The following is a 24,781-nucleotide window of genomic DNA, read 5'->3' on the forward strand; positions in this document are numbered from 1 at the left end:
TAGTTAGGGAGGATTTTAACTTAATTGATTATGTTAGAAATAAATGTCTAGTATAAATGTCTTGTATAAATAAATCTCCAGTATATAATGACAATGAAAGAGGAAACGGCAATCCCCTCCAGTATTCTTGCCTGGGAAATCCAGAGGACAGAGGAGCCTGGCGAGCTACAATTCATGGGGTTGCAGAGTCAGATACAACTTGGCAAATAAACAATAACAATATAATGACAAACCAAGGTTTATGACAGGATTCTGGATTTGTTTAACATAAAATTTTATATAATTTATCATACATTTAGAATAATGGGTAATGGTGGGAAAAACAATATTTTCATTGCAAAATGATAAAAACTTGCAGCAAAGTAGTGATCGGAACTTCTTCAGTGTTATAAAAGGCAAATACAAAAAAAATAATAGCTAACATGATAGGCAAAGTTTAACATCTGAATATCGTTCCCCTAAGATCAGACAAAAAAATTGCAAGGACTTTCTTTCATCAGTTCTGTTTAACATTGTACTGGAGGAGCTAGTCATTGCAGCAAGAGAAGAAAAAAAATAGGCATACAGTTAAGAAAATAGTTGTCTTCGCAGACATCATCATGTGCATAGAAAACTCTACAAAATGTACCAAAGAGCTTCTTGAACTTATAAGGGAGTTTAGAAAATTCATAGAATGCAAGATTACTCCAAAAAACTTAATATATTTTCATGTATAAGCAATGTATACTTAGAAATTAAAATAAATTAAAATTAAATTAAATTATAAAACAGTACCATTCACAATAGTTTTAAGAAACATAAGTAATTCAGAAATAAATTTAAAGACATGTATGTGAAACCTGTCCTAAAAATTAACAAAACATTGCAGATATTCAATAAAACAGCTTAACAAATTGAAAAAGTACACATTATAAGAAGTATGCTATCAGACTACTACTATGCTATTAAACTAGAAATTGTTAAGAGAAAGATTACTCAAAAATATTTGGAAAATGTCCAAATATTTGTAGATTAAACAACAGACCAAAATAACTCCTGGGTCAAAGAAAAGCCTTGGGAGAAATTTAAAAATATTTTGAAGTAAATGAAAATGAAAATATAACCTTTCAAAATTTTTTATGGAAAATAGTAGAAGAGGTGCTTAGAGGAAAACTTATAGCATTAAATGCATATACTAATAATAAGGTTATTATTAATAATAAAAACCAGTTCAGAAATCAACGAAAACAAAATACTTGAGAAAATCAACAAAGTCAAAAGTTGGTTCTTTGAAAAAATTGATATAATTGATAAATTTCTAGCCATACTAATCAAGAAAAAGAGAGAATATATAAATTATTAATATTAGAAATGAAAAAGGTACCATCACTACTTATCCCACAGACATTAAAAGGAAATAAAGAAACATTATTAACAATTCTATGCTCACATATTGATAAAGATGAAATGCACCAATTCTTCAAAAGACACAACATATCAAAATCCACAGAAAGAGAAACAGACAACCTGAATAGCCCTGTATCTATTAAATACATTGAATAAATAATTAACAACCTACCAAAACAGATCAACAGGCTCAAAAGGCTTCACTGGTGAATTCTAGCAAATATTAAAAAAAAGATACCAATTTTGTTCAATTTGTTCCACAAAACAGAAGCAGAGGGAACACTTCCTAACTCATTATATAAGGTTAGCATAACTTCTAATACAAGAACTACAGCTAATACCTTTCATGAACACAGATGCAAAATTCTTCAGTAAAATCTTAGGAAATTAAATTCACAATGTATAAAAATAATTATACACCATGACCAAGTGGAATTTATTCCAGCCATGGAACACTGTTAATGGATCAATCAATTTCACCTATCACATCAAGAGGATAAAAAAGAAAGATGATATGATCTTAGTTGCAGGAAAATCATTTGAAAAATCAACTCCCCATTCATGATTAAAGCTTTCAGCAAACTAAGAAAGAGAGGTAACTCCTCAACTCGATAATGAACATCTATGAACAATCTAACAGCTAATATCATATTTATTGGTGAGAAATTTGCTGCTTTTTCTCTGAGATTGAGAACAAGGTAAGATTGTGCTCTCTTACCTCTCCTGTTCAACATCAAACTAGAAGGCAATAAGACAACAAAATCAAATAAAAGGTGCACAGATTGGGAAGGCAGAAATAAAACTTTTTGTTTGCAGGTGACATGACTGTGCATGTAGAAAACTCCAAAAAATGGACCAAAAATTTTGTCTGAAACTAATAAGAGATTATAATTAGGATGCAGGATACATGGTTAAAATGCAACAGTCAGTTTCTTTCTTATACACAGCAATGAGCAATTTACATTTGAAATTAAAAACATAGCATTTACATTAGTGCCAAGAAAATAAAATAATTAGGTATAAATAGAATTATGTATTATGAGTAGATTCAACATTGTCAAGATATAGTTCTTACCAACTTGATCTACAGATTCAAGGCAATCACAACCAAAATCCTAGAAAGTTACTTTGTGGATATGGACAAAGTTAATCAAATTTTTTTATGAAAAGGAAAGAGACCCAGAATAGCCAATATAAGTTTGAAGAACAAACTTAGAGGACTTATACTATCTGACATCAAGACTTATAAAACTGTAGTATTCAAGGCAGGGTAATATTGGCAAAGGAGCAGACAAATAGACCAATGGAACAGAAAAGAGTCCAAAAGGACTCACACAAATATATTCAACTGACCTTTGATGAAGAAGTAAAGGCAATCCAACGGAGAAAATACAATCTTCAACAAATGGTGCTAAAACAACTGGATATTCACATGCAAAAAAAATGGATCTAGACAGAGACCTTGCACCCTTTACAATAATTTACTCAAAATGAATCATAAGGTGAATATCTGTGTCTCTCCAAAATTCATATGCTAAAACCTAATACCCAATGAGATAGTATTGGGAGGTGGGGCTTGGGGAGGTGCTTAGGTCATGTAGGTGAAGTCGTCAAGAATGGGACTGATACTTTTGTACAAGAGGCCCTAGAAAACTCCCTTGCTCCTTTCACCATGTGAAAACACCATAAGAAGGTGTTATTCATGAGGAAATGGGCTCTCCCCAGACACAATCTGTTGGCACCAAGCTCTTGAACTTTTCAGCCTTCAGAACTGAGAAACAAGTGCTCTTTATAAGTCACCCACTTTATGGTATTTTTATTATGGCAGCCCTAATGGACTAAGAATTAAATGAAAAACACAAAGTTATTAAACTGTAAAGATAATGCAAGAGGAAATCTTAGTAAACTTGTGTCTGGCAATACCTTTTTAAATACAGCACTAAAAGAATGATTCATGAAAGAAAAATTGGTAAGTTGGACTTCATTAAAATTAAAAAGCTTTGCTCTGTGAAACACACACCCTGCTAACCAAAAGTAGAACATTTCATTGGTAAGCAGAATGGCATAAAATGAAGCAACTACCTTAGCAACAGCTTGTTAATATATGCACAGATCCTCATAGACAAGAGTTTAAAGCTATGGGGGCTTGATGGAATTTGGTGGTGCCATTCTCACTGCTCCGATGTGTCTGCCTCTATAATGGCTGGCTGCAAAACAAACACTGTATGCTATTTTGTCTTTTATTTTTTTTTTTATAGCAAAAATCCTCCTTGGATTTCTTTCAGTTAGTGAAACATATACTAATGCAGATCAATAAAAGAGAAGTGGCATGCAGCGAAGTTTTAGAAAGCAGGGGAATCTCTGTATTGGGAACTTTGTACTTTCTGTTCAGTTTTTTGAAATGTAAAACTGTTTTGAGAAATAAAAATCTATTAATAATAATTTTTTTAAAAAACCTAGAAGACAAATAGAGACCTATACAATGTTCATGGATTAGAATAGTCAGTATTAATAAGATGGCAATAATGCCAAAAACTGACCTATAAATTGAACACAATTCCAATTAAAAAACAGTATTATTTTTCTAGCAATGGATAAGGCACCAAAACTTATGGAAAAATGCAAAGTACTAGGTGATTCAAAAGAATTTTGAAAAAGAAGAAGATTGTAAGACTTGGCAATACATGACTTCAAGACTAACTGTAAAAGTGGAGTAATCAAAACAATATTTTGGCTTATAGACAATGACACTGTGTTCAACAGTGAACTGTGTTCAACACCAGAACACAATATCTTTTTACTTTGAACTCAGAGTTGATGCGGATGCAGTGGAGTTCTACCATAAGTGAAGGAAGGTAGAAGGAGCACCACTACCTACCCTGGGATGTTTTTCTTGCACAGAACTAATAGGAACTGAGAAATAGTAATAGAAGTAATACAGGATTGATGACACACTCTCAGTGAACATCTGCAGCTTTGTGCCAGGTCATGAATGTCAACTTCTAACGCTCTAATAGGATTCTTACTCCTTCTTTCCATCCATATCATTTAATAATCCCCTAAGACCACCTTATTCTCAATCAGGCAGCTTTCTGAGGAGGAGTCCCAACTCCTCCAAACTCCTTGTTACTTGGTATGCCCAGACACTTTCAACCTCACTGTGAGCACTGGGACATGGAATGAAGCTGGACAGAGGGAAGCAATACACAGAACATGGGGTGTGATTTTTGAGACCAGCGTTTCAGATTTTGCTCTGTTTTGGTTTCTGATCTTTACAGTGTCTCATCATTAGGCCTCTTTTTCAATCTGAAAATTGAGGAACTTGGACCAAATGCCTAAGAAATCAACCCTAAGGTTCTATGGTTTTATGATTCTATGGATAATTTCAGTGACAAAACCAAATTACAACTACTGTTGAAACTGCACAGACCACACCCCACTATCTTGGTAACCTTCTTAGCATTCCATGTAGAAGCCAGAAACAATTCTAAATTGCATCTTACCTCTCTTACTTACAGTGAAAAGCTGTTCTGTGATTATGAAGATTCCATCGTAAAGAACTATCTGTTTTCTCAGTTGGTCATATTTCTTTCCAAAGTGTTTAAGAGGTAATTCTTGTAAATGGTGACATTTCAAGGTCAACGTTTTCTGTGCTAATTCATTATTCTTGTATCATTCTTCATATTCTTCATACTCTTATTCATTATCTAATTATATCCTCATATTAAACATGTCAGAGGGGTAGAGCTAACATTTTTTAATCCTTATTTGACACAGTCATACATGAGATTTATACTAAATGAATTGACCCTGGAACTTGCATTTGGCTATTTAGAATGTACTGTTGTTGACGGCAAGTATTTTTTTTTTTTTTGAGGGAGGGGTGTTCAGTTTTATTCACTGATGTTTCCACAGTGCCTAGAACAGTGCCTGACTCACAGCAAATTTAATACACATTTGTAGAAGGAATAAACGAATGAACAAATCTGATTAGTGATCGAACGGAGGTCTAGTAATTCTCTAAACTCTCAACCCTTGTTCCTTTACTACTGATAGGAGTTATTCTTTGTCCTCATACTACTACTACTAAGTCGCTTCAGTCGTGTCCGACTCTGTGCGACCCCATAGACAGCAGCCCACCAGGCTCCGCCGTCCCTGGGATTCTCCAGGCAAGAACACTGGAGTGGGTTGCCATTTCCTTCTCCAATGTGTGAAAGTCAAAAGTGAAAGTGAAGTCGCTCAGTCGTGTCTGACTCTTCGCGACCCCATGGACTGCAGCCTACCAGGCTCCTCCGTCCGTGGGATTGTCCAGGCAAGAGTACTGGAGTGCGGTGCCATTTGTCCTCATGCTTCCCCTCAATTTTCCTACCTATTCTGGACGCAACTGTCTTGAGGTATGTGGAGGCAAGGCCGGGGAGCCCTCTTTATTGAAGGGTAACCGGAACTCCCACCGTCACAGTGATGGAGAAGGGAAAACAGAGGCCTCTATGGGGGACTCCTCTTTGAGAGACTAAAGCTGACGCCACCTCCTTCCCTCCTCGCCATCACCAAGGATATCAGAAAAGGGTCCAATGGGTCCCTCTGTCCCAAAGGTGCTCGTCTGGCTCTGTTTCTGGTGGCGGAGAGGGCAGGGATTCTTTAAAGGGGGCCCTCACAGTCCCAAGCCCGAAGTGGCTGGGGTTTGGCCTGCGCTCTGAGGCTGCCACCCTTGCGGTCCCCGCCGGGCGGCGGGCCGACAGCTGCGGAAGGCGGGGCGGCCGCGCTCCCCGCCAGGACATTGTGGCGGTGCCCGCGCCAGCCCCGCCTCCGCCGCCGCCCGGGCCGCCGATCGGGCGGGGCTTGTGGGGGGCGAGGGGCGGGGCCTGCGGAGGACGGGGTGGCCGCGGGGAGTCGGCGGCCAGGGCGGCGCTCAGACTGGGCCGGGAGCTCCGGCTGCGCGGGCTCTCGGCGGCCGCGGCGACAGCATCCTCCTCCGCCTCCTCTCTTTCTTTTCTTCCCCTCCGCTTCTTTCTTTTCTTTCTCCTTTTCCTTCTTCTTTCCCTGCCCTGTCCCCCCCCCCCCTTCTCCAGAGGACCTTAGGTCCTCAAGTCCCTGAGCGGTGGCAGCGGCGACTGCGGGTGCATCGTTTCCGCGCCCAGGTAAGAGAGCCGTTCCCCACCTCTGATTCAGTATAAACGTGCTTCTCCCTTCTCCTGCCTCGCCCACCGCGTGGAGGGAAGAGAAGGAGCCCAGGGAAGGAACGGGGATGGGAAGGGATTTGTCTCATCCCGTGTCTTGGGAGCAGGCACAGGTTGGTCGAGCTGTCTCCCACCTGGCGGCAGCTTCAGGCTCGGCCTGTCTAGGTGTAACTACTACGCAGCAGGGGACCAGGGCTGTACCTGGGCTCTGGATTTGGAGAAGGGTGTGTGACCTTGGTAGGTACCACTTTGAAGCGCCCGGGAACTTACATCAGGTTAGGATACTTGTCTTTAGAGCTAATGTTACCTGAGCTGGGGAAAGACAGAGAATGAATTATACTGGGGTAAAAGAGAATTTCGAAGTAGAGGTTTTTTGTTTAGGTTTTTTTGTTTGTTTTTGGTCCATCGAACTGCAGAGAACTGCACACTGACGGATGAGTAAGTTAAAGAAGCCTTGTCAGTTCAAAATCATTTTCCCTGTGACTGTCCCAGACACAGCTGGAAGAGAAAGATTGACGAATGTTTATAGTTTTAGGAAAATGAAAAATTAATGTCTGGTCTCGATGGAGGGCGGGATACGAAAAAAATGAGTCTGGATGAGCTTGAACGTCCACATAGCCTTTCTTTTTAAGAGATGGGAGTGGGAGGCAGCATCTAGAGTCCACCAGTTCTTTTCTTTTTCTTCTTAAAAGGCGTTTTGGGGGCTGCAGTGCCGGGTGTCTTCCTCCCCCAACTTCGTCTTTTGTTTAAGGATGAAAATTTAAGGAAAGAGTGTTTGAGAGGAGCCAGGAGTGGGGATGTGTGCGTTTGGGTGTGTGTAGGGAGAGGGGGTAGTAAAATGGATGGGGTCCGAAAAAAACATCCTTGAAAACTGGAAATGGATGCCATACTGCCTGGAATCAGGGTTTTGGGATTTTGTCAGAAAATTAAAAAGCTTTCATTAGCTACAAGCCCCTTTGTAACAGTTGCTGGGTGCCATCAGCTGGAAGCCCTTAGCATAATGATTCCAGGACATAGACCCTTTATTACTGACTCGGTGTGAAGGGTTTTTGTTTAAATGCACACACAAGCATGCACAGGCGTATGGTGGAACACACTGCAAACACACACACATAAACACATTCGCACGTATAATATATACCTAATTTTGCAAAAGAAAGTAGTACTTAAAAGACGAATCTTAAAATATTGATCCTTGAAGGTTTGGGGATTATGGTGTGAATCAAATTTGTACTGCAGAACAAATAAATAAATGTTGTTGGGTGGTATATAAGTTTGGATGTGAGGTAAAGGGATTAATGGATATCAGTAAGGTATTGAATGTCAAAAATATGATTTATTTTGAAATGATTGGTCTGGGAGAGGAAATGACTACTAACTGAAATTGAGGTTTGCAGCCGCAGTGAGGCGATGGAGAACAAAGCCTTTTATGTGAGCCATGTTCTGCAAAATGTCCCATGCTTGAGCAGCAGGTACCAGCCCAGTATAACGCATGGCTCTGTAACCCTGTCATTTCACTGTGGGCAATTATAATTTTTTTTGGCAATGAAAATAGATTAAATAAATAAAAGCTGTTTAGAATGCCCAAGAGGAAGATTATAGCCTTTCACTTTAATGTGACACAAAACACCCATTTAGCTGGTCGATTGCTACGTATTTAGGTAGAAATCTTTATGACTGTAAAAATATCATGAGTGTTTCAGTCACCCCCTCTTCATGCACAGAAACATTTCCTTCCCAAGAAAAGGTGAAATGCATTTTTATCTTTCAATAAAAAGTACTGTTGTGTGTGTGTATTTTAAGGTTGATTTCCTGATAATTTTATCTGATTATCATAGCTTTATATCTGGAATCCACGATTTGCATTGAGCAGAGCTATTGTGCCATTAGGATCAATGGTACGTGCTGTTTGTGCTTTATTTAATTTGTTTTTAGTATTTCATAATCTGCTACAGTATTATTTAATTTCCTAAAGGTTTTTTTTCCCCATAAGCAGAAAATTGCTTAACATACATCTGTAGATCTAAGCAATTAAAAATTGAGCTTCCTTTAAATTTTTTTTTAATACACGAATGTCCTTTTTCTCTGCTTTTCTCCTCTTTTCCCTCACCTCCATCAAATAACCTGTTTATTGTGACTCTATCTATGCTGCTTTAAGCTTCTAGTTCTGTCTAGACGGTCAAGAGCAGAGCCAGCTTTCTCAGGAATTTCGAATTTAGGATTTGTTCATTCTCTGTAGCAACTCTCCTAGGATGACGTGTTTACAGCACCTTCTCAGGGAGGAGAAGGAGAAAGAATGTGCTGACAGAGCCTGACCCAGTGAAACTGGCACAGCCATTACCTCATCCTAGTAGCTACTTCAAACTCATTGAGAGAGCAGGCACCCTCTCAGTGGAAACCAAACGCCAGCAGCACAGCCTCGGAATGCAGAAGGCTTTCGCTTCCCACAGCAGCCTCTACTCCATTGCTCTGCTAAGGTTAAAGGGATATTTCCTCTTTTATGTATTTCTTTTCAAGGATCTTGAATGTGGTCATAAATACGCAGCCAAAAATGAAACTTGGCACAGCATCCCCTAAACCTGAAAGAATAATTTCATTCCTTTACCACTTTTGGCTTAAAATCAATTTGCAGATTTTCTAAACACATCAGAAGGGAAAAGGAAGAAGAATGCTTATTGGCGTATATTTGCATGTTTTCTTATGATGCACATTTTTTGGTAAAATTTTACTAGCATCTAGATAGCAGACTGGATTGGTATGCTTTTGAAAACTGGGGTTGTGCTCTTGGACTTTAAAATGCAATAGTTATAACGTTTGCTTAGATGCACATGACGGTATGTACATCCTTAAAATATTCATCGACGTCCCCATAAGATTGACCATATGAAACCAACTTGGCGATTTTAGTATTCAAGTTGATCGCTTTGGTTAATGAATTCCTTTCAATGCGTAATATCCTCTTGACAGATTAAGATAAAGAATTTAAAATAACAGTTACAGTGGATAATAACACCATCCCCAGAACAATGTCATATTCCTTAATCCTAAAAGCAGTCATTTACGTAAGTTATTAGTAATGCATTAGTGAATGTTACTAATGATAATATTCTGAAACAATTATAAACTCATGTCTCTGGTATATCAGGTAAAGATGCTATTAAGCTCTTTGAGTCATGTCTGATTCTCTCAGATATGTCTGTTCTTTTGTACTTTAGTTCTTTCTACGCCTTTCTTAATTTGATCTGCTCAATCTAGACCTTCTTAAGTGTGAGCAGTATTTTGATCATTTCACTGATTTTTTTCCTCTCTTTTCATTGTGTTCTTTGTAATCTCCTATTTGAATGTTAGTCTTCTCTAGGCATTTTGTCTTCAATACTGTTACTCTTATTACAAACTTAGCCTTTAGTCTTCATTTAGGAGAGCATTTATTCCAGCTTGTTTATTTATTTGTTTTGTTAGTTCAGTTCAGTTGCTCAGTCATGTCCGACTCTTTGAGACCCCATGGACTGCAACACACCAGGCCTCCCTGTCCATCACCAACTCCTGGAGCTTGCTCAAACTCATGTCCATTGAGTCGGTGATGCCATCCAACCATCTCATCCTCTGTTGTCCCCTTCTTCTCCTGCCTTGAATCATTCCCAGGAACAGGGTCTTTTCCAGTGAATCAGTTCTTCAAGTCAGGTGGCCAGAGTATTGGAGTTTCAGCTTTAGCATCAGTTATGTATTTTGTTATGTGTCTATTATATTTCTACTGGATGCAGAGTATCTTCCTGGGAACTAAGTGTAGACACACAAAAAATACTACAGGGCTCCTGGCTTTAAGAAATCTTCAAATAAATTTAGAGGGATTTGTTTCTTTTGTAATGGGGAATAACTAAACAATAACATTTAAATGCGCAGTTATTGTATTTCAGATATGGGACGCAAGGGGCTGCACCTGGGGACAGTAGTGTCCCAAACCTCAGAGACAGTTTTTTGTGTATCAGTTACATAAATGCCCTAATATAGACCCTGTATACCTAACCTCCTTTTTTCATATATATATTCTCTCTATATAATTATATATAGAAGGAGAAGGAAATGGCCACCTGCTTCAGTATTCTTGCCTGGGAAATCCCATGGACAGAGAATCCTGGGGGCTACAATCCACTGGGTCGCAAGAGTCAGACATGACTTACCCACTAAACAACATATATAATTGTATAAATATTTGTATATATATAAACTGGGGCTTCCTTGGTGGCTCAGTGTTAAGGAATCTGCCTGCTCAAGGCAGGAGACACAGGTTCGATTCCTGGGTCAGGAAGATCCCCTGGAGAAGGAAATGGCAACGCACTTCAGTATTCTTGCCTGGAGAATTCCATGGACAGAGGAGCCTGTTATGTTAATAGGCCTTTTAGAGAAAATAATTTAGCTTCTAAGATCACACAGCTGGACTTCTTTCTTGCTTTCTTTTTTTTCTTCCTTTCCTCTTTATCTGTTTTCCTTTCTTCCTTTCTTCTTTCCTTCCTTTGCTCTTTGCTTTCAATTTGTATTGGCCAAAAACAAAACAAAACAAAACACCAATTTTTAGAAAATAGAACCTGCCATTTTTATTGTAATTTATTTTCCATTATATCTATATTTATAATTTAACATACAGTTTTATGCCAACTTCTCAGGGCTTCATCACTGTCTTGGTCTTTCCTTTGATCTTGACTTTTATATACTCGGGCCTTGAACAAACTTTTCCTTGTATACCAGTCTTTGATCCTGCTTCCTTTCTCTAGAAAGCCTTTCTGAATCAGGAAGAAAAGTTACTGCCTTGTGTCTTCCCATTTGTACCCAAGCTGACCCAGATTCCCTTATCTTATAAACATTTGCTTATCCCAGCTGTGTTCTTACCAGCCTCTTCAAATGAATTGAAAAAGGTAAAAGTGGTATAGCTTTATACAACTTATTGCTTTCAAATGAAAATTTTGATTAGCTGACTGTATTTTGTTATTTTCTGCACCTGACATCAAGTAAAATGGTTTGACTGTTTTGTTTTTTTTAAAAATTAAACTGACTAGTAAAGTCACTGGGCTTTCCTGGTGTCTCAGAATCTGCCTGCCAATACATGAGATATGGATTTGATCCCTGAGTAGAGAAGAACCCCTGGAGGAGGAAATGGCAACCCACTCCAGAATTCTTGCCTGAGAGATCCCATGGACAGAGGAGCCTGGTGGGCTACACAGTCCATGGGTTGCAAAGAGTCAGACATGACTTAGCGATAGAGCATGCACCCACAGTAAAGTCATTATCTGTCAGGCAGTCCACTGTCTTCATTTTATGCTAGCTGACTACACTGATGTTCTCTTAAGTTGAACTGAGTTAATTTAATTTTAAATAAAATATCCCTAGTTACATTGCTGTGTGCAGCATTATCATTAGCCATCTTGAATCCATCTCTCAGTGATCATAAAATACAGTGCTTGAATGTCCATTAGTATGTTTCATTGCTTAACTATCTAGATTTCCTATATTTAAAGCAAACTTGTAAGTAAGTATACAAACTTGCTCATTTAGTTTGAGATAGAATATTCATGCTGATATGAACCTTTTATATTGCATTAAAGTATTAATGGGTTTACTGTTGCCCATATTGTATTGTTGTAACAGTTGCAGCAATACCGTATTATCTTGCTAATGTACAACAGTGAAATTATATAATAAAATGGTATGAGAAAATGTTTCCTAGTTTTATTGACTAGGAAGCATCACAATTAAATAATTCTCAGCTTTGAAACTGTATTCCTTTATTTGGGTATTATGCCTCTCAAAGTTGTAATTTAGTCTTTCCTTTAAACTATGTTTTTGAACAAAACAGTATTTTAAACAATAAGCTGCCTGTTTTTCTGGTGTTTATGAGACCACATTCCTTTGGCCCACTTTGAAAACAAAGAAGCCAAAAAATAAGTTTTTAGGATCAATAGTGCATTCTTTTTATGTTAGTGTCATTTAGTATAGCTAGGAAAAGATCTGATTCAGTAATTTACTACACATACTTATTATATCATTTGAATGAAGATCTGCAGTCTGTTGCATACAAATCTTTGCTATATGGAGTCATAATACCTGTAACAACCTATTAGTCCACGAAATTTGTTCACCTTATGTTTTCCAAAGGGCTATCATGGTGATATTTGTGTTTGTGTATGTAATAATCACAGGATTGTTGTTGTTCAGTTACTAAGTCATGTCCAACTCTTTGCAACCCCATGGACTACAGCACACCAAGCTTCCCTGTCCTTCACTATCTCCTGGAATTTGCTCAAACTCATGTCTGTTGAGTTGGTGATGCCATCCAACCATCTCATCCTCTGTCGCCCCCTTCTCCTTCTGCCCTCAATCTTTCCTAGCATCAGGTTCTTTTCCAATGAGTTGGCTCTTCTCATCAGGTAGCTAAAGTACTGAAGCTTCAGCTTCAGCATCAGTCCTTCCAATGACTATTCAGGACTGTTTTCCTTTAGGATTGACTGATTTGATCTCCTTGCAGACCAAGGGACTCTCAAGAGTCTTCTCCAGCACCACAGTTTGAAAGTATTAGCCTTCTTTGTGGTCCAACATTTACATTTGTACATGACTACTGGAAAAACCATAGCTTTGACTATATGGACCTCTGTCAGCAAAGTGATATCTCTGCTTTTTAATACACTGTCTAGGTTTGTCATAGCTTTCCTTCCAAGGAGCAAGTGTCTTTTAATTTAATGGCTGCAGTCACCATCTGCAGTGACTTTTGGAGCCCAAGAAAATAAACTCTGTCACTACTTCCACTTTTTCCCCATCTGTTTGCCATGAGGTGATGGGATCGGATGCCTAATCTTAGTTTTTTGAATGTTGAGTTTAAACCAGCTTTTTCACTGTCCTCTTTCACCCTTGTTAAGAAACTCTTTAGTTCCTCTTCGTTTTCTGCCATTGGAGTGGTATCATCTGCATATCTGATATTTCTGTGGGAAATCTTGATTCTGGGCTTGTGATTCATCCAGCCCGGCATTTCACATGAAGTGCTCTGTATATTGTCACCCTGCTTATTTAACTTATATGCAGAGTACGTCATGAGAAACACTGGGCTGGATGAAGCACAAGCTGGAATCAAGATTGCCTGGAGAAATACCAATAACCTCAGATATGCAGATGACACCACCCTTATGGCAGAAAGTGAAGAAGAACTGAAGAGCCTCTTGATGAAAGTGAAAGAGGAGAGTGAAAAAGTTGGCTTAAAGCTCAACATTCAGAAAACTAAGATCATGGCATCTGGTCCCATCACTTTATGGGAAATAGATGGGGAAACAGTGGAAACAGTGGCTGACTTTATTTTATGGGGCTCCAAAATCACTACAGATGGTGACTGCAGCCAAGTAATTAAAAGACGCTTACTCCTTGGAAGGAAAGTTATGACCAACCTAGACAGCATATTAAAAAGCAGAGACATTACTTTGCCAACAAAGGTCCGTCTAGTCAAGGCTATGGTTTTTCCAGTAGTCATGTATGGATGTGAGAGTTGGACTATAAGGAAACCTGAGTGCTGAGGAATTGATGCTTTTGAACTGTGGTGTTGGAGAAGACTCTTGAGAGTCCCTTGGTCTGCAAGGAGATCCAACCAGTCCATCCTAAAGGAAATCAGTCCTGGGTGTTCATTGGAAGGACTGATATTGAAGCTGAAACTCCAATACTTTGGGCACCTGATGCGAAGAGCTGACTCCTTTGAAAAGACCCTGATGTTGGGAAAGATTGAAGGCAGGAGGAGAAGGGGACGACAGAGGATGAGATGGTTAGATGGCATCACTGACTCAATGGACATGAGTTTGGGTTTACTCCGGGAGCTGGTGATGGACAGGGAGGCCTGACGTGCATGGGGTCGCCAAGAGTCGGACACGACTGAGCGACTGAACTGACTGACTGACTGACTCTGCATAGAAGTTAAATAAGCAGACAATATATAGCCTTGATGTACTCCTTTCCCAATTTTGAATCAGTTCATTGTCCCATGTCTGGTTCTAACTTTTGCTTCTTGACCTGCATACAGGTTTCTCAGGAGACAGGTCAGCTGGTCTGGTATTCCCATCTCTAAGAATTTTCCACAGTTTATTGTGTCCACACTGTCAAAGGCTTTCAAGTAATCAATGAAGCAGAAGTAAATGTTTTTCTGGGATTCTCTTGCTTTTTCTATGATCCAAAGGATGTTGGCAATTTGATCTCTGGTTCCTCTGCCTTTTCTAAATCCAGCTTGTACATTTAGAAGTTCTCGGTTCAGGTACTGCTGTTAGCCTTATATTAGTATTTATATATACCATTTTTTTCATAGTTGAGATAAATTGTTATACAGTTGATTTATAAAAAATTGAAAATTATACTTTGATATTCACATGAGAATATTTGATTTTAAATACACTTTCATAGGAAAAACAATGGTATATGTTTTCATTAATAAAATCAAATTAAACGAATTTGAAATAATTACTATATTTTTCTGTTTTGAGAGATATGATCCAAATTCCATTGTCCATTATTGAATTTGAAATGATAGAGCTAAATCTGATGCTCAATATCAAAGCATCTCCATGTTTATCAAGTGTCCTAAATTGAAATACTGGTCACTTAAATTTATCTTTTAGGAAATGCATATGACATTGCTATTGCATGGAAAAAGCAGATTTTCTTCTTTTTAAAGAGGAGAAACCAGTATTGATGGAACTTTAGAAATTTTGCTTCCAAGAAAGCACCAAGCATCCTACTGGAAGTTACATCTCTTATGAAACCACGAAATGGGTATGATCTAGGGTTTATTTAAATGGGTTTAGCCATTGCATCTCAAACTAAAGCTTGCCTCATTCATAGTTGTATGATGTAAACTATTATAGACTATTAACTGGTCTTTGGTGAAATTGAGATTTTGTGGATTTTTTAAAAGTGCTTATCACTTTTAGACTTAGTCACAAGTTCCATGATTAGGGGCTGTGGTTATACTTTATTTTGAATAGAACCATATTAAATGAAGGTGGTCCATATCAAAATTGTAATTTATGAAACTTTATACAATCTAGGACAGTCTCACTGCCCCATTTCAGCCCTTTCTCAAAGACCTCCATCAGGTTTTGGCAGAAGAATCCTAATTTTTCTATTAAAAAACTGATTTTGATTTCTATTAAACTGATATTGAGCAAACTTATTTTTAATGAAACCTTTCCTTTTGCTTAATATGTTTATGGTGTATATAACAGTGACTTTTTATAACTCTATTAATTAGTGGCTTAGAAGGATTGTGTGCTTGTACAAAAAGAAACATAAAGTGTATTTTTCTGTGCCTCTGCCCTGTAGCAGAAGGGACATCAGTTCTTAAGACTTGCAAAGTATGTATAAGTTAGGAGTAAATGGTGTGAACCTCTGATGTGCATGTAAGGAAACTGGGACAGGGAGTGGTTAAATGACTTTCCTGAGATTCTGAGTGGTAGAACCAGGCCTAAAATTTAGTTATTCAGGTCAGACTCACCTCTTGGTAAAGCGTTGCCCATGAAGAACCATCTCACTCTGACTCTTCTTCCAATTCAGGTTATATTCCTGTTCTCTGGCCTAAGGGTGGGGTGATCTGCCTGTCATACCTCCCCCACGTTGTGACTCAGCTGTGACTTTCACGTGAATATAAAAGAGGGAGAGACTCAGCATTTTAAGACCATTCCAACGAGCTCCGTGCCAGCTCCACTACTGAACGTGGTGAGACTAAACCTGGTCCAGGAAACACTGACCAGGCTGCTGCTCCAGGTTCATTCCTGTGGTTTGGATCTCTTAGGACAGATATTTAAACTCTCTGGGGATGTGTGCCCAGACTCAAGCTACTTGAAAAGCCAAGGAGCTTTTCTCTGAACTTGAACTATCCATACTGATGCCTCCAGATTGATTGAGTTTGTGTTTAAACTTGGCTCTGTGTACAAGGGAAATCCAACAAAAATAGCCAGGTGGAAACTTCTTTTTGGCCTATAGCACTATGAAATTTTCTCAGAAATAGCTTTCCTTTTGTGTCTCCCCAGCTTTAACATTTTTAGCTAAAAGGAAGTGAGCTAGAAAGGCTGTGGCCTCTGTGTCTGTATCTGCTTCCCTCTTAACTTTCCTACTCTTGCATGTTTTCCTGTTTCTCTGCCTCTAGTGCTCCATGTCTCTTGTTTCTTTGCCTCATCCAAGGAGACAGTAAATTAAATAAGAATTAGGTGTTTCCATCATTACTGTGTTCAGTAGAGTTTCACCTGTACCCACACTGCTTAGGCATCAGAGAGTCTTAAGTTGACAAATATTTGAAAAGCATTATGGGCAACTTGGAGGAAAGAAATTGAGCAGAAATCATGCTTAAATATTTAAAGAGAAATATATTCCTAGTCAGTGAAAACTGAAACTATACCACTATTTAGGGAGTGAAGGAATTCTAATGTCCTCCTTCTGTTAGAGAATGTCATATAGTATGTCCTCATTCTCTAAATGAACATATTTAATCGTTAATCAAAATTGGAGGTACTGCTTTGTCATTGAATGGATGGAACAAAATTCCTTAAAATATTTTCCATGACCATTTGAGATAGAATGGGCTGTGCATATTAGCTTCTCCTGAAGTACCTTTATTTTGAGCCATAAATCGAGAATAAAACCATCTTGTTTGCAAATAAGTAATCCATACCTATGAAAGCAGATCTTTTGAAATAAGATATTCTGTCCTCTTCTTCTTAGATGTGATTTACTGAATTTGACCATTCTGAAAATCTAAATGCTCCATAAAGAGTTAAAATAATATCTTTAGTAAATGATGTTCTTGGGAATAATTCATTTTTAACTTTTGTATTATGAATAATCTATACATGCTATTTTACAGGTAACACATATTTGTAAACTTGCTCATGCAAAATTAGTATGTGTAACAGGGTTATTATTAATCACTGTACTTGAAAAATTATAGCTTATTATTTTTTTTTAACTGCCAAACTCTCTGAAATGTAAAAAATTCTTGTACAGATATTCTTTTTTATGAAAAGAAACTTAGTGTTTATCTTGAAGTTTTATTTCTAAATAGGAGAAAATTTATAAAAAACATTTCACGGTCACCAAATTTTAACATTTTTAAACCCTACAGGACAAATAAATATTCTGTTTTTCTTCCATTTAAATATCAGTCTAGTGTGCCCAACGTATTTCAAATATTATGGTTCATAAATCATTTATTAACAAATGGTTGTTGGATCCCAAACATGCAGCAGGAACTTTTCTGAATATGGAGGATATTGGGACAAACCCTAGAGATCCCTGCCTTCATGGAGCCTATGTTCTAGTAGTGGGAGACAGAAATTAACTTGTAAACAAATAAATGATTAAGCATTTCAGGCATAAAAAATTACTGTAAGAAGTAGGAAACAAAAATATACGATAGAGCTTGTCTCGGATGGGATAGGCTGCTCTTGGAGACATGAATAATGAAAAGTAGCCAAGCATACGAATATCTGAGGAAAAAGGTTTTAGGCAGAGGGAACAGAAAAAGCAACAGCATTAAGAGCAGGGAGAAACATGGCATATTTGAGAAACAAATACAAAGCCAGTGGCACTAGAGTCTCATGGCTGTGGTAGAGGGTCATGGGACAGGAAATCACAGCAGAAGGCAGATTTCAGGCCTCATGGGTTCTCTTGACCATGATAAAGGGTTTGACTTTTATTTAACTGGCAGTGCATTCTAATTTTTAAGGTAGTAGAAGCAATTCTTTTTGAGAATCTCTTAAGAGTTTTCAGAGATTAATTATGTCTTCTAAATCCCTGTAGATATATCTGTAACATTCACTGATGTCTTTAATAACAAGAGAGAAATAATTTAGAAAATCAGAAATCAATGGTAGAGACAAGATTAGACTTCTGTTGATATAGTCTAATAAAATGGTCTAAACATAGGTAACCTAAACTATGTCATTTTCTTGAGATACTGGAGTATTACCTATATAAGTAATTTTAACCCTTGCAGCCTTTTTGGATCTGAAATTAAGTTTTTTGATTTTTTAAAAATCTAAACAGAAAATTACAAATCCATGTTTGAGAACAGTAGTCACAAAAATCATTGCAGTTTCAATATGAGTGTGTTCTTTGAATATTTCCCCATAGCAGCCTTAATTATAAACAAGATCAGGTACCAAGCAACAACCAATATGGTATCAGAATTTATAAGTGAATTAAATAACCGAATTACACATATTTTGCTTCTTACAGGTAATAGCCTAAATGCCTGAAATTCAGTAAGTGAGCTAATCCAATTTCATGATGATCTTGAATCACCTTTGAGATTAATGATTAGTGTGCCTCTTCATGTATACATTGCTTATGCTAAAATACTTAAATGTGCTTTTCAAATATTTGTAGACTTAAGTGTAATGCTCTACTGAACTTACCATTAAACACAGTGTGTCAGACTTTTGATTGATTATACTTTTGGTGTATTTCAGGGCTGTTTACTTTTTTCCTAGACATTTTCTCAATAGAAAACAAAGCTATTAACTTTTTTGTTGTTTCATGTACTATTATTTATAGGGCATTTTCAAAAATCACGTAATTTAGGGGAAAGTATTTTATTTTGCAATGAAAAATTGAATTACTGTTGTTCTTCAAGCTTCTTTTCTTGACTTCCATTTTGTTTTGTTTCTAGGGTTAATTAATTATGTAATGTAAATTGCTTTAACATGGAGCAGTTAGCTAGAATGATATTTCTATCTCCCAGACTAGCAGTTCAGTTCAGTTCAGTTGCTCAGTCGTGTCCGACTCTTTGTGACCCCATGAATTGCAGCACGCCAGGCCTCTCTGTCCATCACCAACTCCCGGAGTCTACCCAAACCCATGTCCATCGAGTCAGTGATGCCATCCAACCATCTCATCCTCTGTCGTCCCCTTCTCCTCCTGCCCCCAATCCTACCCAGCATTAGGGTCTTTTCCAATGAGTCAACTCTTCACATGAGGTGCCCAAAGTATTGGAGTTTCAGCTTCAACATCAGTCCTTCCAATGAACACCCAGGATTGATCTCTTTTAGGATGGATTGATTGGATCTCCTTGCAGTCCAAGGGACTCTCAAGAGTCTTCTCCAACACCACAGTTCAAAAGCATCAATTCTTCGGCGCTCAGCTTTCTTCACCGTCCAACTCTCACATCCATACATGACCACTGGAAAAACCATAGCCTTGACTAGACGGACTTTTGTTGGCAAAGTAATGTCTCTGCTTTTAAATATGCTATCTAGGTTGGCCATAACCTTCCTTCCAAGGAGTAAGCGTCTTTTAATTTCATGGCTGCAGTCACCATCAGCAGTGATTTTGGAGCCCCCAAAAATAAAGTCTGGCACTGTTTCCACTGTTTCCCCATCTATTTCCCATGAAGTGATGGGACCAGATGCCATGATCTTAGTCTTCTGAACGTTGAGCTTTAAGCCAACTTTTTCACTCTCCTTTTTCACTTTCATCAAGCAGTTATTCGAGTTAAATATTAAATATATGAAGAACAAACCAACAGATAATTCAAATATATATTAAGCTTTAAATAGTGTTGTTGGAATCTTATTTAGGTGTAGGTCTTTTAATATTGAGATGTCACTAAATCAAATATGAACTGTTACTTCAAAAACTAGTGAAAGGCTTTAATAAAACAAGAAAGTGATTAATTTTCTTCTATATGTACAGCCATGCTTATGCTGTGGAGTGTAAAATATACAACATGTTGTTCTCCTCTAGTGTGGAGTGTAAAATATATAGCATGTTGTTCTCCTCTAGTTTCCACTCACTAGAGACATAAGACGTAAAACTAATATCAAAAAGAATATAATGCACAATAAGATAAATGATAAAGAAGAGCGTGTCTCATAAGTGCTATGTAAATTTAGAGGAGGGAAATATATCACCATGTGCAGAAGCTAAAGATTTTATGTGGGAAGTGAAGGATGTAGAGGGGGGCTGCATATGTGGCTGGGTTTAGAAAACACCCAGGTAGGATAATAGCAGAAGCAAAGACACTGAAGTGATAAAAGAGCAAGGTAAACAATATTGTCTGCAGTGGGAGATTTCTTTGGGGAAAGAATAGAATGGGTAAGTGGTCTTGGATGTGTAGAGGTCCTTAAATACTAGGCTTTACTGGGATTTTGGTAATATCATAAGGCCTTGGGAATCAGTGAAGGATTTTGACTTGGGGAGCAGAGTGAGGAATGCAACCTTTTAAGATTAGCAAGATGAATTTGAGAGGACTGAGTAGCAGGTCGAGAATTTTCACATATGGTGTGGCATAGATACACCAGCCTATTTAGAGGGAGAGACTAAGGCGTGATTGTGTACTAATTTCATTGTTAGTGAAATATACAAAGTATTTCAAACATTAGCAAGAGGGTCAGGTTAAAGAGTATTAACTTAGTCATAATAAAAAGATGGGCTCATATTTTCCTAAAGCAAGTTCAATTTGAATTTCTCTTGCTAAAAAATCACATTTTATTGTATATATCAGATGTAAATGGAGACAGTCTGCAAAAGAAGGATGTAAATGGAACACACATATTTAACCTTAAGAATATCCATTTTATTATTTTAAATCACCATTTCAAGGTGAAAATTGCTTTTCAGTACTCTGTGGGGTATATTTTTCATGTCATAAAGCACCTCAAAAACATGAGCAAGAATACTGGAGTGGGTGGCCATTTTCCTCCTCTAGGGGATCTTTCCAACCCAAGGATTGAACACGCGTCTGCTGTGTCTCCTGCAATGCAGGATTATTCATCCGCTGAGTCATCAGGGAAGCCTCTGAGAGCAACCACTGTAGATTTTGTAACAAACAGAATAACCATGACTTTATATATTTTGATAAAGTATAGCTTATTGTGTAATAACTCTAATAAATTGATTCAGAAAGCTTTTTCTGGAAAGAGCATGAGGAAAAGATATTGAACAGTTGCCTTTCCCAAGTTATGATGCTGCTCTGAGATTCTTAGACCTGCATAGAAGGTTATGTATGTGGAGAATCTGCTCCTACCAGTGAGCTGAGGAGCCCTGGTTTAGGCCAAGGCATGTGTGGAAAATGCTGCTCAAAAAACTGCTGTTGACTTAGAGTGGCAGTTAGGCCATTTCTGAACTCAGGTCAGAGTGCCTCCAGAAGGAGTGAAAAGTAACTTTTCAATGACACAGTTCTCTGGTGGTCAAATTTACTGTTGTATGCCATCATAAAATCTAGGTGTACATGTATCCACAGCACAGGATGTAGTTAAGATACAAGCAGTACTTCACATTTGGAAAAACTGTGTTATACAGTTAGTTGTAATATAACCTAATAATAGAATAAAAATGGACTCCAAATTGGAAAAGTCTGTACACCTCTAATAAAAATTTCATTTTGTCACCACTGAAGTTAATAAAATTGAAAGTGTACACAGACATAATGATGACTCATCACTGAAGGTCTGTAAAAGTTTCTTCTCCGTTTCTGAGGTTAGAAAGGATAGAAGAGAGAACAGAGAGGGGAAGTATATTTGAGTGCTTCGTGAAGGGAAGATGTGTTGAGTACTTCGTGTAACTCCAGGCTTTACTTTGCATCGTTATTTCTGAGAGCCCACATTGATGCTCTGTTTTGTTTGTCATTTAGGAGACTACACACACATAATTACTTAGTCTCACAGCTACTTGTGATTGCTAAGGTCCACATTTATTAGTACTTATAGTCCTTTGAGGGCTTCCCCGATGGCTCAGTGGGTAAAAAGAATCTGCCTGTAATTCAGGAGATATAGGGAACATGAGTTCAATCCCTGGGTTGGGAAGATCCTCTGGAGAAGGAAATGACAGTCCACTCTAGTATTCTTGCCTGGGAAATCCCATGGACAGAGGAGCCTGGTGGGCTACAGTCCATGGGGTTGCAAAGAGTCAGACACGACTTAGCAACTAAACAACAACAACAACAATGAGAAAGAATGATGCAAATAATCAGAGCTGTTGGAAAGATGAGACTAAGACAATGCTTTAGGAAAAGATGGATACAACTCTACATACTTGGCAGATGTTTGCCCTTCTCATAGCCAGTGTGGATTTTGAAAGGAAAGAACAATGGCTTTTGAAAAAAATTATTTTACAATAGAAAGGCAAAAAGCATTTTATTCACTAATATACATGATACTGTGTTTTATTTCTTGTATATTAAGTTTATAACCCATTAGACTTATTGTGGAGAAAACATTTCTCCTAAATCCTTTAAATTTCTTGTTAGTGCTAGATGATCTTCATATATCCATTTATATTATATCCATTTAATATCCATTAAATGAATTTATATCCATTTAAATTCTCTGAGAATGTGTTCCACTTCAAATGTAAGTCCTTTGGAAGACATGATGCTTTGAAAAGGAAGGGAAGAAGAGGGCAGAATGCCCAAAGGATTTGTTGTACCATTTTTCAAAGCAGAGGCCAGCTGTTTTGGAACTAGAATTAAAATGTAAATTATCAAAGGGGAATAATAAGAGCCATTCTTTTCAGACAATGCCCAGTGCAATCACAGTGAGAAAAGGGTTCAGGGAGATTTTCTACTATGTGCAAGTCACAAATGAATTGAAAGGCTAGGAGGGAAGTGATTTACAAGGAACTAAGTGGACACAACCCACAGATTGTCTAGGACTCTGGGCGGTTGAATTAATTGAGGAACAGTACTTCAATTCTGCTGGGACTGAATCCAAATTACAAGATAACGGTGTACAGAACTGAGGAAGTCACTGCATTAGTACCATAGCAGGACTGTAAATTGAACTATAGTGCTGGCATGAGTTGCATTTCATGTGGTTTTATGAATCAAAATAGAGGTCTTTGAATACAAGGCAGTGCCACATGGGAACAAAATAGGAAGATTATGCATGAGCTTGGTCAAAATTTTTTGTATTCACAGTAGAACAAAAATCTATTAGAGCTTTCAAATCCAAGGATTTTCGCAGATAAATTAGTTTTTATTTGTGTTTTAATACAAATTTAAGTACTTTGAGAAAAAGTCCAAAGGGCTACACATAACTCATGTAGGTATGTGTTCATTTGAACTTGGTCTAATCCTAGTATTTGGTGTCAATCAGACATCATAGATCTGTAATGAAGAAAACAACTATCAGTGAGGAAGGAAAACTATAAATATATTGATTGAGTTTTATACAAACTATGGAAGTGAAGGAATAAAAGAACTTTAAAAGTTTGGGGGTCTTACACACATTTTTATGAAACATTCATCCATGATTTTGCCTTTTATATTACAATAAGGTTTATATAGGCTAATGAATACTTTCTGTACTATTGAAATAGCTAAGGACTAGGTCTCAGTTAGTGCTTGAAATAATAAGAGGTTTCATTAGCCAATAAATGTTTTAAAATTATGGCCTCTTCCTCCTCCCCCCACCGTCACCTACACACATACACACACACACACACACACACACACATGCACACACAAACACACAAACACACACACAGTATTTTGTTTGATTTGGATCCATCACTGTTACTGGTTGATTGATTCCATTTTTAGAGCTTAGCAAACACCTGTATTCTGACAATTCTCTATTCTGTATCTCCAGTTTGGAGCTTCTTTCTGAGAGTCAGACTCATATACCGCACTGCCTGCAGAGTGGCTCCACTTACAATTCTGTAGGCACCTGAAACTCATCATTTTCATAATGAAACTTATTTCAACATTCATCCTACATTCTTTTTACAGTCTCTTATTTTAGGTAATGGAACTATTCCAAGTCAGAAACCAAAAATTATCCTAGACTCCTGATGTATTTCCTAAATATTAATTTCTTTCAAATTTTTCTTTTCCTCTCTACTCTCACTGAATTGATTGTCCAATTAGTTTATTGATTTTCTTGCCTCCGATCTTTTCACATTATATTCAGTCTTTAGAAGAACGAAAGTGATTTTTTTAAACTGTATATCTAGCCAGATCACTCTTCTGTTTAAAATTCTCCCTTCAATGTATTTTTAACATAACTAAAGCTATGCAAATCTATAAGCATGGTATCTTTTCCATCTATTTTCAGCCACCGCCTGCATTTTGGCCTCTCTCAGAACTACCAAACTTACTATAGGTCTCCCTACAAATAACTTGCTCTATTCTTCCCATTATGTTTTTTTCTCCCCCACAGCTATTTGTTTTCCAGACTTCCCAGGATGTTCAGTGTGAAGAATCTGCC

General features: G+C 37.6%; 1 protein-coding gene and 1 long non-coding RNA gene across 28 annotated transcripts in view; one reads left to right on the plus strand and one right to left on the minus strand.

Moving 5' to 3' along the window:
* Window positions 1-6,136, minus strand: part of LOC145542894 (uncharacterized) — a 193,499-nt gene extending 187,363 nt beyond the window's left edge. For 3 of the 4 annotated variants that reach the window (XR_014080216.1, XR_014080215.1, XR_014080217.1), the window contains exon 1: window positions 4,903-6,136. This is a non-coding gene — a long non-coding RNA (uncharacterized LOC145542894). Of the gene's footprint in view, window positions 1-4,889 lie in introns of all 4 variants that reach the window. The other variant, XR_014080214.1, reaches the window with a different exon arrangement.
* A 161-nt stretch (window positions 6,137-6,297) lies between these two features.
* Window positions 6,298-24,781, plus strand: part of MAP2 (microtubule associated protein 2) — a 294,336-nt gene continuing 275,852 nt past the window's right edge. For 14 of the 24 annotated variants that reach the window (XM_081582657.1, XM_081582671.1, XM_081582677.1 and 11 more), the window contains exon 1: window positions 6,298-6,524. The gene's annotated coding sequence lies outside the window, so the exon portion shown is untranslated. Of the gene's footprint in view, window positions 6,525-8,401; window positions 8,462-15,199; window positions 15,354-16,133; window positions 16,296-24,781 lie in introns of all 24 variants that reach the window. The other 10 variants (XM_081582661.1, XM_081582675.1, XM_081582682.1 and 7 more) reach the window with 3 other exon arrangements.

Source organism: Giraffa tippelskirchi, chromosome 3 (assembly GCF_054371585.1).
Source record: "Giraffa tippelskirchi isolate mGirTip1 chromosome 3, T2T-mGirTip1v1.2.pri, whole genome shotgun sequence".
Lineage (NCBI taxonomy): Eukaryota > Metazoa > Chordata > Mammalia > Artiodactyla > Giraffidae > Giraffa > Giraffa tippelskirchi.